Source organism: Pan paniscus, chromosome 23 (assembly GCF_029289425.2).
Source record: "Pan paniscus chromosome 23, NHGRI_mPanPan1-v2.0_pri, whole genome shotgun sequence".
NCBI classification, from domain to species: Eukaryota; Metazoa; Chordata; class Mammalia; order Primates; family Hominidae; genus Pan; species Pan paniscus.
Genome location: NC_085927.1, coordinates 46700847 through 46713659, shown reverse-complemented (window position 1 = coordinate 46713659; position 12813 = coordinate 46700847).

The window sequence follows — 12813 nt, the reverse complement described above, 5'->3', positions numbered from 1 at the left end:
ACATCATGAAGAATTCACACCCAAAGAACTAGAAATAATACAAACAATAAGTCTGATGAGTTGCTGGTGTCTCGGGGCTCCCAGGCTAGAGGATGAAACGAAACACAGAAATAACAGGGTTATTAGTGCAGGTGTCTGTAGTACCAACAGGTGCAAGCACACAGCCATAACTGAGGGAAGAGGAGGACATTGGCCTACAGTTGGTCAGGAAGGACAGGAAATGGCAAAACAATTTTAGCAAGCAAGCATGATACAGAATTTGTAGGTGATTGTGTAAACCGTGTGTGTAGTATATGCGTATAGTTGGAAACACATATTTGTGTATAAACACATACAGCTCACATAGGCAAGTGTAAGTGCATTTGTGTTGTGTCTATAAAAGACCATATAATGTGTATAGTGGTGGCATTGTGGCTGTGAGAGAATGCGCTTAGATGTTTAGGTTGCAGTTGGTGCCAAATGAGTATAAACACAAGTACATTTATAATAGGTGAACTCAGGCAAGATAACATGTCCTTTTTGAACCTTTCTTCTTCACCAATCTGTAAAACAGTCTTGCCTAATGGAGTTGTAGTAGGAATTAATAGAAAACTGTATAAAAGTGCCTAGACACATGGACATTTCTTATTCCTTTTTTAATCATTTTCAGTGTGTATATCTGTATGTGTGTGTTTCAGGTGGGTTAAGCCCTCAAGTTTACCTTCCCAGGTATTTTCATGGCTTGCCTTCCAAACCCCGGCCCCCCCAACCCCCCAAGAAACCTCCTGTGGCCCTGACTCAGCCACTGGGAAGCCACCTCTGCACCTGGGGGACAAAGATGTCCAGGGAAGAGCCCGTGACGGGCCAGCTCTTCCCCTCCTCCCCTCTTTCTCTCCTTTTCTTCTGTCCCTGCCCGTGGTTCTGCTGAATACAGGTATTTCTCTGTCTCCTCATACACAGAACGCTGCTGCTAATTTTATGCCCGAGCTCTGATACAGTGTAATTTGAGGCCAGGCACTCTGTCAGCAATGGGCTTCCGTCCTGCCGCTGCAGCAATGCCTGTACCTTCTACTCCCACTCCAGAACCGGGCTCTTGCTGCTGCTGCTGCAGGGGGAGAATGAGGCAGAGGGATGACCTGGAAGAGGAGCCAAGCTCTTCACACATTCCATTAAGCAAGTATGGATGGAATCTTTTTTGGATAAGTGCAAAGAAATGCCTGAAGTGACCTCTCACTTATGGAGACCTGATTTTTGATAACCTCCACATCCCACAGCCTGTGAATAAACCAAAAAAAGAGGAAAGCCATTAAATGGTTAGAATTGATAGCTCAAAGTCTATGCATTGACACTGGCATATTTTATTCACAGAAGAAATATAAAAGGATCCTGGTCCTCTCTTCCTGCCAACTCAAGAACTTGAAGCAGTGAGTTAGGGGAAGGAAGAAAATTACCAGGGGCAGCCAAATGCAAGCGACAGTTCAGTGACAGCCTGACAATGATAAAGACCATGGAATACCAAAAAATATATATGTTCTCAAAAACTCAAAAAACAAATACCAGAGGCCATTCAGAGAAGGGCATCTCTGCATAACACCACTTACTAATGCCCATTCATAATCACATCTCCAGGAAAAAGTCTAATACACCCAGACCATGCCTGGGGGATCCCCAGAGCCTGAATGGGGACTGGATGTGCGAATCACAAAAGTGCACAGCACTTTTCAGTCCTTCCTCATGCAGGTGCTGGGGTATACAAGATAAACCATCGCCCCCATTTTGGACATGAGGAAACCCTCCTTTGAGCAGCCAGCGGATGGGGCTGAGAGCTCCAGCCATAGGAACTGGAACTCTGTGATAGGGAGGAGGTGAGCCTCTTCTACAGGACCAGGAGATACCCTTGAGAGCTCATTATAGGTACTCAGCAAATCCCCGCTGCCTACATCAGCCACTCTCCAGGGTAAGAGAAGGAAAATCCCTGATTGGACTGTGTAAAATTCCTGGGGATCCCTCACACACTGAATTCCCCAATCTTGACCCACATGTGTCTCCCTTTATAATTTATGAGGGGAGCTTCACTGGACCTCCTCCCTGAGCCATAAATAGCCATCCCTGGCAGGCCACCCAGGCAGGGAGGGTGTAGACGTGGCCAATTAGACAGCAAACTCCCTGAAGGCAGAGGGCCTTCTCTTCTCTGAGAAGCCCTGGCACACGGCTGAGCTGGGTCTAAACCTCGTGTGCCCTCGCTGTATCATGCATTAGTTGTGCAAACTCTCTGACCATTGTTCGGTTTTCTAAATGGAGATAATATTTGCCTCTACATTATTATTAACTGGAGAGAAAAATTGCAGGATTATTGTATTCATTCATTTCCAAATGTGTTGAGAACCTACTATGTGCCAGACACCCACTGTGTGCTAGGCCCTAAATGAAACACAGCCACTGTTCTTGAGACACGCACTTACTAGAGGTGTGTTAAATAAGGGAATGAACACCAAATGTTTAGGACAGTGGCTCGCGCATAGCAGGTGGTCAATAAATTCTAGACGTTAATGTTATTGACGATCATTCCTTGGTGTGGCTTGGTCCCTCCCTTTTCTGTCTCCCTCTGCTGCACAGCTTGGTCCTCTCTGTCATACAACTAACGTTAAATTCTAACTTTTTCCCGCAATCTGTCATCCGCTCTCATCACGCGGGGGCACCGGGACGCGCACTTCCCTGGCGGAACCGGCTCTGCGCTTAATCTAAATGTTGACGGGAACACACCGCCAGGGGGCGCCGCGATCAGCAGCCGAGTCCCCGCTCCGCAGCGCCACCTAGAGCTTGAATGCCATAAGCCGCACTAGAAGGACCCGGCCAAGTCGAGAGTCAAGTTGCAGCTGGCCAGGCAGAGCGCGCAGCCTGCTGGCTCAGACAACCTCTCAGACAGCCCTATCAGCCAGAATCTGAGCTGCACTCAGGGGAAGCTGCCCCCAGGGGCTAAGAATCCTGAATCTCCTCTCCACCATCATAAATACGGTAACAGCCAAGTCACTCTGAGAGTTGACTGTGTAACCACCCCTACACCGTGAAATTGCCAGAAGGAGCACGAGAGCTAGCATTTGCAAAGCCCTTAGTACAGTGCCTGGCCCACAGCCTGGCTTGGTCCATGTTGGCTCTGATTGTTGTTACTTAATCCTCACACCAACCCCCATAAAATAGTGGTATTCTTATCCCCACCGGGAGATAAGGAAACCCAGGCTTTACGGGATTAGGAAAATAAACCAAAGCGGCTTGCTTAATGACCGGCAGAGTAAGATTTGGACCTCACATCAGTCTGGCTTCAAGACCCACACTTAATAACTGCTGTACTGGCCCTCATTCATTCATTTATTCACTCCACAAGCATTCATCTAGTATCACTCTGCACCAGGTAGAAAGGATATCGAGATGAATTCAGCACAACTGCTGCCCTCAGGTAGCTCACACTGCTGTTGAGGTACATAAATAAACACACATGCCCAACACAGGCACATATACACATGCACACATATGCATGCACACGCAGGCACACATACACATGCACAAACATGTATAAACACATACACATGCATGCACACACAGGCACATATACACATAACACATGCACATATACACATGCACACGCAGGCACATATACACATACACACGTACATATACACATGCACACATAGGCACGTACACAGAGACACATACATATACACACGTACATGTACACCTGCACACACATGCATGTACACACAGGCACATAGAAATGCACATACATGCATGCACACACATGCAAATATACACGTGCATGCATACCCATGCTCAAACGTGTACACACACATACAGAATCAAGTACAATTTGGGGAAAACCAAGAGATACATGTTTCACATCCAGTTTCTCTGATTCCATCTCCAGTGCCGTCTTCGGTCCCCAGAGGTTAGGAACACAAATGTCTACAGCGGCCTGGCAGGTAGCCTGGAGGTTTCAGATGGATCCGGGGGTGGAAAGGCAATGGCAGTAGGCTGTAGTCTAGCGTCTGCCTTTCGTTAACCTTACGTTCTGGGACAGAACTCCAAACTCTACATTTGAACCTGGCCTTCCAGTTTATCATGAAGGTACATTTATCAAAGAAGGATAGAACTTACTTTTTAGCAGTTGATTGGCTTGATTCCTAACTGTACATATTTAGAATCGTGGTACATGGGCCTCTGTCCCATTGCTCCAGGCCCTCCAAATGTCAGGGTCAGTGAGCAGGACAGATAGGCTTGTAGGTCATGGTGATTCTCAGGATTTCATTCAAAGAGGAAAGAGAAACCATTCAAGTGTTTTAAACAAGGAGTGATATGATTGAATTTATGTTTTTGTAAGATGCCTTGGTCCACTACTTGGATATGGGCTTGCAAGAGGGTGGCATTAGAAACAAGGGGAGGAAGCACCACTTCTAACAGCGTTCTACTTCAATTTTTAAAAAATCAGCTTTATCAAGGTGCAATTCACACACAATAAAACTTACCAACTGAAAGTATACAATTCCATGGGTTTTGACAGTTGTGTAACCAGCACCACAATCATTATATAGGACATTTCCATTATCTCAAAAGATCCCTCAGGACACTTTGCAGCCAATCTCTTTCCCCTACCTCCAGGCCCTGGCAATGACTGATCCACTTTCTATCACAGTATTTTGCCATTTCTGAAATTTCGGACAAAACCACAGAGTATGTGATCTTTTGTGCCTGTTTTTTTTTCACATAGTATAACGCTGTTGAAATTCATGAATGTTGATATGTACATCGGTATTCATTCTTTTTATTGTCAAGTAGCATTTTATTGTATGGATATAACATAAGTTGTTTTCCATGCACAAGTTCATAAACATTAGGGTTTTTTTTTTCCAGTTTGGGGCTGTTAAAACAAAGGGGCTACAAACATCAAGCATAAATGTTTGAGTGAGCATGTGCCTTCATTTCTCTTGGGTAAATATCTAAGAGAGAGTTGCTGGGTCATATGGTAGATGCATATTTAACTTTATAGGAAAACTGTTTTCCAGGTCGGGTGTGGTGGCTCACGCCTGTAATCCCAGCACTTTGGGAGGCCGAGGTGGGTGAATCACCTGAGGTCAGGAGTTCGAGACCAGCCTGGCCAACATGGTGAAGCCCCATCTCTATTAAAAATACAAAAATTAGCCACGCATGGTGGTGGGCACCTGTAATCCCAATTACTCGGGAGGCTGAGGCAGGAGAATCCCTTGAACCCAGGAGAGATTTCAGCAAGCTGAGATCGCGTCACTGCACCCCACCCTGGGCGACAGAGCGAGACTCGGTCTAAAAACAAACAAACAAACAAAAAGAAGGAAACTGTTTTCCAAAGTGGTTGAATCATTTTGCATTCCCCCTGACCCATGTATCAGAAGACAGAGGCTCCAAAGTACCCGGTGTGCACTGGCTCAGAGGCAGTGGCTCCAGGTCTGCACAGACTGGGGGCCTAAATGAGTCATAGCCTTGGGGCTGGTTATTAAATGATTTTCTCCCAGCTCCAAACCTTTCTTCTACCTTCTGCTTTGTGGTGCCCGAGCTGGGACTCAAAACCCTGTTTGTTCTGCTTTGCTGGCTGATTTCCGCTGCCCTTGGCCAGGAGGGGGCGCTGGAGGGAGGCCGGAAGGATGGGAGAGGAAGGAGGGGCTTGCTTCTTTCTCTTTGCAGGCGGGACCCAACTGCCCTGCCCTGGAAGCCATGTTGGCCCAGCAGCAGTTGATTCTAGGTTTTAGTTTTTTTCACATTCCCAGAGCCAGTCTCACCCCACCCCTTCCTCAGAGGTCTGCAGTTCTGAGTCCCAGCTCCTCCCCGCAGGTCTAAGTCTCCTCCTCCAAGCTTCCAGGCTAGAGTAACCCCGCTCTCTTCCTTCCGTTCCCACAGCCGCAGGGGTGATGGCTGCTTCCTGAAGTTTCTATCTCTGGTGACCTCGGTGTCTCCTTCTGCCTTTTCAGTCTAACAGAATCTGTTCAAGCAGTCTCCTTTATAGAATTCTCACTTTTAAAATTATTCATTTGCTTTCTGTGTCGCCAAACCTAGCCAGCCTAGCAGGCAGCAAGGCCCAGCTCCCAGCCCCACGGTGTCCCAAGGGAAGCAAGGCAATAAGGCAGAAAGAGCTCTCACTCTCTGGCTATGAACTCTCAGACAACTCCCTCAAGCACTCCGAGCTTCAGGTTATTTATCTGCAAAATGCATCCAAATAGAGCCTAATATAAATGAGGGCTTAATAAATATTTGAGGGAGGAAGTGGAAGAAGGAGGTATTTTATATCCATTATTGATACCTACTTCATTTGAGCATGTTACAATTTTTTTTCTAATACTCTGCAGGGAATGCCAAATCCTTCCCCTCTGCACTCTGTCTTTATTCTTCTTGATAAGGTGTAGCAGAGACTGCTAATATCCCCTACGATCCACTCTGTCCTTTCTCCTTTAGTGATAAAGTCCCTGAGTTGCGGCTGGACTCATGGCCACCCAGCTAAAGAGAACATTTCCCAGCCTACCTTGCAGCTACCTGTGGCCATGTGACCAGTTGCTGGCCAATAGAATGGGAGGGGAGGCCATGGACACGCCATCAGGCTGTGTGGTGAAAGACAGAAGGTGTATCTTCCATTTCCCATCTCCCCTTCCAGCTGGCTGGAGAGGCCAGCTATGGAGAACGTTAAGCAACAAAACAGCTTGGATCTCTGACCCTGCTTCTGTTCAGATTTTTCAGGGAGAAAGAAATTTCTATTGTGTTTTAGCAGCTGATTCTTTGATGCTTGTTACAGCAGCTGAACCTGTACCCTACCCAGTACACTGGAGCAGGGATTGGCAAATGCTTTCTTTTCATTTTCTTTCTTTCATTTTTTTTTTTTTTAAGTTGGAGTCTCGCTCTGTCACCTAGGCTGGAGTGCAGTGGTGCAATCTCAGCTCACTGCAACCTCTGCCTCCCGGATTCAAGCCATTCTCATACCTCAGCCTCCTGAGTAACTAGGATTACAGACATCTGCCACCACGCCCCACTAATTTTTGTATTTTTAGTAGAGATGGGGTTTCAACATGTTGGCAGGCTGGTCTCAAACTCCTGGCCTCAAGTGATCCACCTGCTTCAGCCTCCTAAAGTGCTGGGATTACAGGTGTGAGCTACTGCACCCAGCTGAAAAAGAATTTCTAAAAAATGCCAGATAGTAAATCGTTTAGGCTTTGCAGGGAGTTGGTCTCTGTCACAACTGCTGAATTCTGCTGTCACAGCACAAAAGCAGCCATAAACAATAAAGAGTTGAATGTGCATGACCATCTTCCAATAAAACTTTATTTATAAAAGCAAGCAGGTCTGTGTGGACCCTGCACCAGAGTTAACAGCAAAGAGACTACCTTGCGACAGTTCACAGAGAGGGTTACAAAGAGCTCAGGAAGGTGAATCCTGGGTGAGGGGTGAGGCGGAGCAGCTGCTGAGGGTTGCCTCCTCCCTGAGGGTCTACCTCTGGTTCCTGATGCTGCTAAGATGCCACTGCCTTTGAAACTGCCCCAGGAAAGGAGGGCTCCTCTAGCTGCAGTTTATCCAGCACAGACATGTTGGAATTTGATTTTCCTAAAGGCATCAAAAGGGGAAAAATCTACAGCCAGCAGAAAAGTGTGGCTCCAGGCTGACCAGCATCTGCATGAAACCATATTCAAAAATTAGTCGTGCCTCCAAATATTAATTACAAAGGAATGGCAACCTCCCCTTTCCACAGCCCTCTCCTCCCTCCCCTGCGCTGCGGCACTCTGAAGCCCCTCGCCCACCCGTACCCTCCCTCCAGCCCGGACCCCAGGACATGCCTTCCTCCCTTCCTCTGCCTGCTCATTGTCCTGTACATCAACTTGACCTCTCCTGATGCATTCTCCCTGTCTTCCTCCCATCTCTATGATTTTATGGCTTTTCTTCATCCATTTGATTCTTTGCATCACCTAAGATTCAAAACTGGTCGAAGACTTCCCTGGAAGGCTGGGGCAGCACCCCCCCAGCTAGAGCTGTCACTTTAATTCCAGCCTCTGTCAGCGTCTTCACTTCTCACCTCTTCCTGCTGAAGATTCCATAGCATGGGCACATTTGGGGGCAAGAACCATGTCCCATTCATCTATGAATCACCAGTGTCCAAAACAGGACCAATAAGTGTTTGTGGGAGGAAGGGAGGGAGAAAAAGAGGGGAGGATGGAGGCCGAGAGTGAAGAAGGAGACAAAGCAAGTGGGTAGACTTGCAGTAGGACTGGGCTTTTGGTCTCAGACATTGCCCTCTTGCCGGATGAGGCCAGGACCCAGGTGATTGAAATAAAAGCATCTCTCGCTCCTCGTGAGCTCTGCCCTCTACGTTAAGGGGAGAGCTTTCCCTCTCTCATGCCCACAGTGTGGCGACGACTGCCCAGGGTGCCCCACTCTCTCGGAATTGCACAGCCAGGAACCAGAGAGCTTTGTAACACGCAGTCCTGGGAGTTCTGTAACTGGCCTTTCAGCTCCTGGCCCTTCGGCCACCTGCTCCCAGCTGTGACCTCCTAGCCACAGCCCTCAGTGTACTCCTGTCCCCAGCCCTCACCTGGGGTCCTTCTGCAGCTGTGGCCTCTGCTATTTGTTTTTTGTTGTTGTTGTTGTTTTTGTTTTTTCTGAGACGGAGTCTCACTCCGTCTCCCAGGCTGGAATGCAGTAGTGCAATCTTGGCTCACTGCAATCTGCCTCCCGGATTCAAGTGATTCTCCTGCCTCAGCCTCCTGAATCACTGGGATTACAGGCATGGACCACCACGCCCGGCTAATTTTTGTATTTTTAGTAAAGATGGGGTTTCACCATGTTGGCCAGGCTAGTCTTGAACCCCTGACCTCAGGTGATCCACCCGCCTTGGCCTCCCAAAGTGCTGGGATTACAGGCGTGGGCCACTGCGCCTGTCCTGGCCTCTGCTATTACCTACCACCCACAATGCTGCCTCGGCTCCCCCAACCCCTGTGCCACTCGCTCCCACAGCTTCTCCTCTGTGACTGGAGCTCCTCCCAGATGCCTCTCCAACCTCAGCCACCTTCCCCTACATGCACTCTGAGTGGGGGTTTCCTTACTCCCGAGCGCTCTGTTACCATCTGCACACCGAGGACTCTGCGGTCGCTCGCTGGGCACTAGGCCGTGTGTCCCAGCTGCCTCCTGGACCCCCTACCTCTCCCTAGCTGTTCCCCGAGCCCCTCCAAGCCAGTGGTTCCTTTCCCTCCACAGCAGCCCCTCCTCCTGAGCTCTGTCTCCACCATTTACGGAAGACAGAAACCTGGAGTCACCTTGGCCTTCCTGTCTCCTTGGCCTGCCACAGCCGATCTGTCAGGAATGTATTTCACCTCCTTAAGTTCCCTCTGACTGCCCCTCCTCCTCCATCCCTATAGCCTGGGCTTAAATTCAGATTTTCCTCCTCTCCTGCCTGAATAATTTCAACAGTGGCCCACCTGGTCTTGTCCTCCATCCGTCCTGCGGGTTGTCATCCACACCAGCTCCTGGGAGGCCTTTCCTGAATATGACTAACCCCACACATCCCATCCCTCCAGGCCTCACGGTGGCTAAGAAAACGAGTCCATATCGCTCTCATTCAGCCAGGCTCCAGCCTAACTCCAGACTCATTCCTCTCCTCTCCCAGCTAAAACTCCTGGGGCAGGTGGTCCCTCAAGCCCCAATGTGCCCAGGCCTTTGCATGTTCCAGTGCCTCCAACCCCCACCCCCAATATCTCTGCTTAACCAATTCCTAGTTCTCCTTAAAGACTCCACACACCATCCACTAGAAAGGTATCACAAGGGTTCGAAATGGAACATCTGCCTGGCACACAGTAAGTGCTTAAGATGATGGAATTAGGAGTGTTATGGTGGGTGCCCTGGAGCCCTGGGGGCGATAAGAAAGATCACGAGGTGATCTTTAGAATCTTAGAATGGGCTTCACAACGATCTTAGAAGGGGCTTCAGCCTCAGGGTAAAGTTTGATGCTCAGACCACTTCCCCTTCCACTTAATAGCAGGATCTAGACTTTCTCCAGCACCCCTCCCAGGTCTTTCCAAAAGTCTTCTTCTTCTCTGATGAGGGAGGGAAAGGGTCTTTTCTCCCCTTGTTCCTCTGCCCCCACACACTCCCATCTGAAACCCCTACCTCCCGGAGCCCTGCATTGTAGGGCGTGGACCTGCCCCTTATCCCCCGAAAATCCTATCTACAGACTCTAACGGAAGGGGAGAAGGTGTAGGGATGACCAGGGGATGAGGGGCTCTGCACATGCCCCTCCGTAGGGCACTCATAGCCCTCCGCTATGCTGGTGGCCATGGTGTCCTGAGACTCTCCTCTCTGCCATCTCAGAGAATCGACTTCCCGCAGGAGGCTCAAGGATAAGCCCCAGGCTGCTGGCTCTCACTGCACCCCCGTCGTCCTCTCCACCTGCTCCCCTCACCTTGGGGACCCTGTGGCGGGGGGGTGGGGGGCGGGGGCGGGTCTGAGCTCATGGTTTTCTTTTCACTGGCGCTCCGCTCTGCGTAGTGTAGGTTTTCTTTTTCTTTTCTTTCTTTCTTTTTTTTTTTTTTTGAGACAGAGTTTTGCTCTTATTGCCCAGGCTAGAGTGCAATGGCACGATCTTGGCTCACTGCAACCTCCACCTCCCGGGTTCAAGCGATTCTCCTGCCTCAGGCCCCTGAGTAGCTGGAATTACAGGCACGCACCACCACACCCAGCTAATTTTGTATTTTCAGTAGAGATGGGGTTTCTCCATGTTGGTCAGGCTGGTCTCAAACTCCCGACCTCAGGTGATCCACCCGCCTGGGCCTCCCAGAGTGTTGGGATTACAGGCATGAGCCACCACACCTGACCACTGTGTAGGTTTGCTGCCCTTCTGAATATATTACCTTTCCTTGAAGCAAATCCCGCGTATTACCACCTCACATCCATTGATGCTCTTTCTCTTCTCTTTGTCCTTGACTGACGGACTATCCTTTATATACACATACATACATATATAGAGAGAGATAGAGAGATAGAGAGATAGATAGATAGATAGATATAGATATATTTTTTCTCTCTCTCTATGTCAACAAGGGCTCAGGAGGGAGGAGAGACCAATGCCTGTAACTTTTTTCCACAAAGTAGTTGATTGCTTTCTGTATGTGCAACTGTCTTTTATCCAGACTTTTCCCAGAAGGCCTCTCCTTTTCAGCAAAAACAACACCAAAATGAATCAAGGTATTTTCCTGAACTTGGAAGTCATCTGCTCCCTTCTCCCCCAGGAATGCACCAGAATAAGCATTTCACTTTTGAAAGTTTGCAATATGTATTTTTTTCTTTTCTTTACAGTATTCCTCCCACAGATGAGGAAACTGGAGCTTGGAGGGAATGAATTGCTGGACGTCACAGAGATGAGCTGGGACTTGAGTTTCATGCTTCTCATTCCAGAGGGTGCCCTACCTTCGCCTCCATCACTGGAGTGTCCCAGTCGCCTGGGACACTGGAACCTGATGAGAACCCAGGAGAAGGGACCTTGGGCTGGCCAGGTACTTTCCCTTTGCCCATGCAGTGCTGCTGGTGGCAACAGCTTCCATGTCACACAGGAGGGAACAGAGGCTCGGAACTGCCAAAGCTCCACACGGATACACCCTTGTAGAGAGACTCCCCCCATGGAAGGGTCACCTCAACCACTTTCTGCTGGTTCCCTTGCAGACATTTCAAACTTTGTCACCTATTCAAAGATGGCTTTCTATGGACTCCATGAGCAACCAACAAGCTAACCCATTGGGTGCCATGAAAAAACATGAAGCAACAGCCACGTAGGAGAGGGGATTCCGCACTTGGAGACGCTGGTCCTACCTGACGGATGAAGACCCCTGGTGGGAGGTCACCTGGCTCCCATCTGTCGAGGGCTGTCAATCCTACACCTGTCCTCTCAAAGGCTAAGCCAATCTGCAAGCCCATTTGAATGAAGCTGTCATGTGGGGAACCGTTGTTTTACATGCCATTCAATGTTGTTTGTTTGGTGTATGCCATGGGCTCCGTGTTCCATGTCCCCATCCTGAAAATGGAGGTCCTGGGGATGAGGGATCTTCAGGCAAAAAGAACCAGGCCAGATTGGTGTGCACAGTGCCATGTGGTAAGAGAGGCTTTCCAAGCCCTGTGGGCAAACTCTGGGGAAAACAGGTCACCGAAGGCCCTGTGCAGGCTTCAAAATAAAAGCCTTCTGAGAGGGCTGTGCTGGGGTGGCTGGCAGAGCAACAGGGCTAGGCCTGGGGAAGCTGGGGAGAGAAAGGAAGGAAACGGGACCCAGGGGAAGAAAGCGCTTTCCAGAAGGAATGTTGGAGCTGTACTAGTTGTTAAAACGTGGACGTGCATCTGTAGCACTTGGTTCCACCCACTGCCCCCCAGCGCCTGTGCTGCCCCTCCCCCTCCCCATGGCATGCCCAGAACCTCCTCATGCCCATCACCTAAATGGTTAATGCTGGGCACATCTGGGGGCCACATGGACACTGCTCTGGATCAGACAATCATTTTGACTATGACCCCTGGAAAAAATCATGGCATGAACTGCCACGGATGCAGCAGTGGCTTACAGAGCATTCGCTTCTCGGCATCATCCTATTTGGAGCACACACCAGCCAAGGTTTACGGAGCCCCGGATGGTTGCCAGGCACAGTGCTAGGCCCTGGGGAATCAGACACAAAGCAGGTACAGCACAAAGTCAGGCAAGGCTCAGAGACCCAGGAGCTGGTTCGTTTGGCTCAAGAGGAAGCAGGAGGGGAGAAACAGGAGAGGAGAGGCCAGGAGGTCAGCAGCAGACAGACCAAGGAGGGC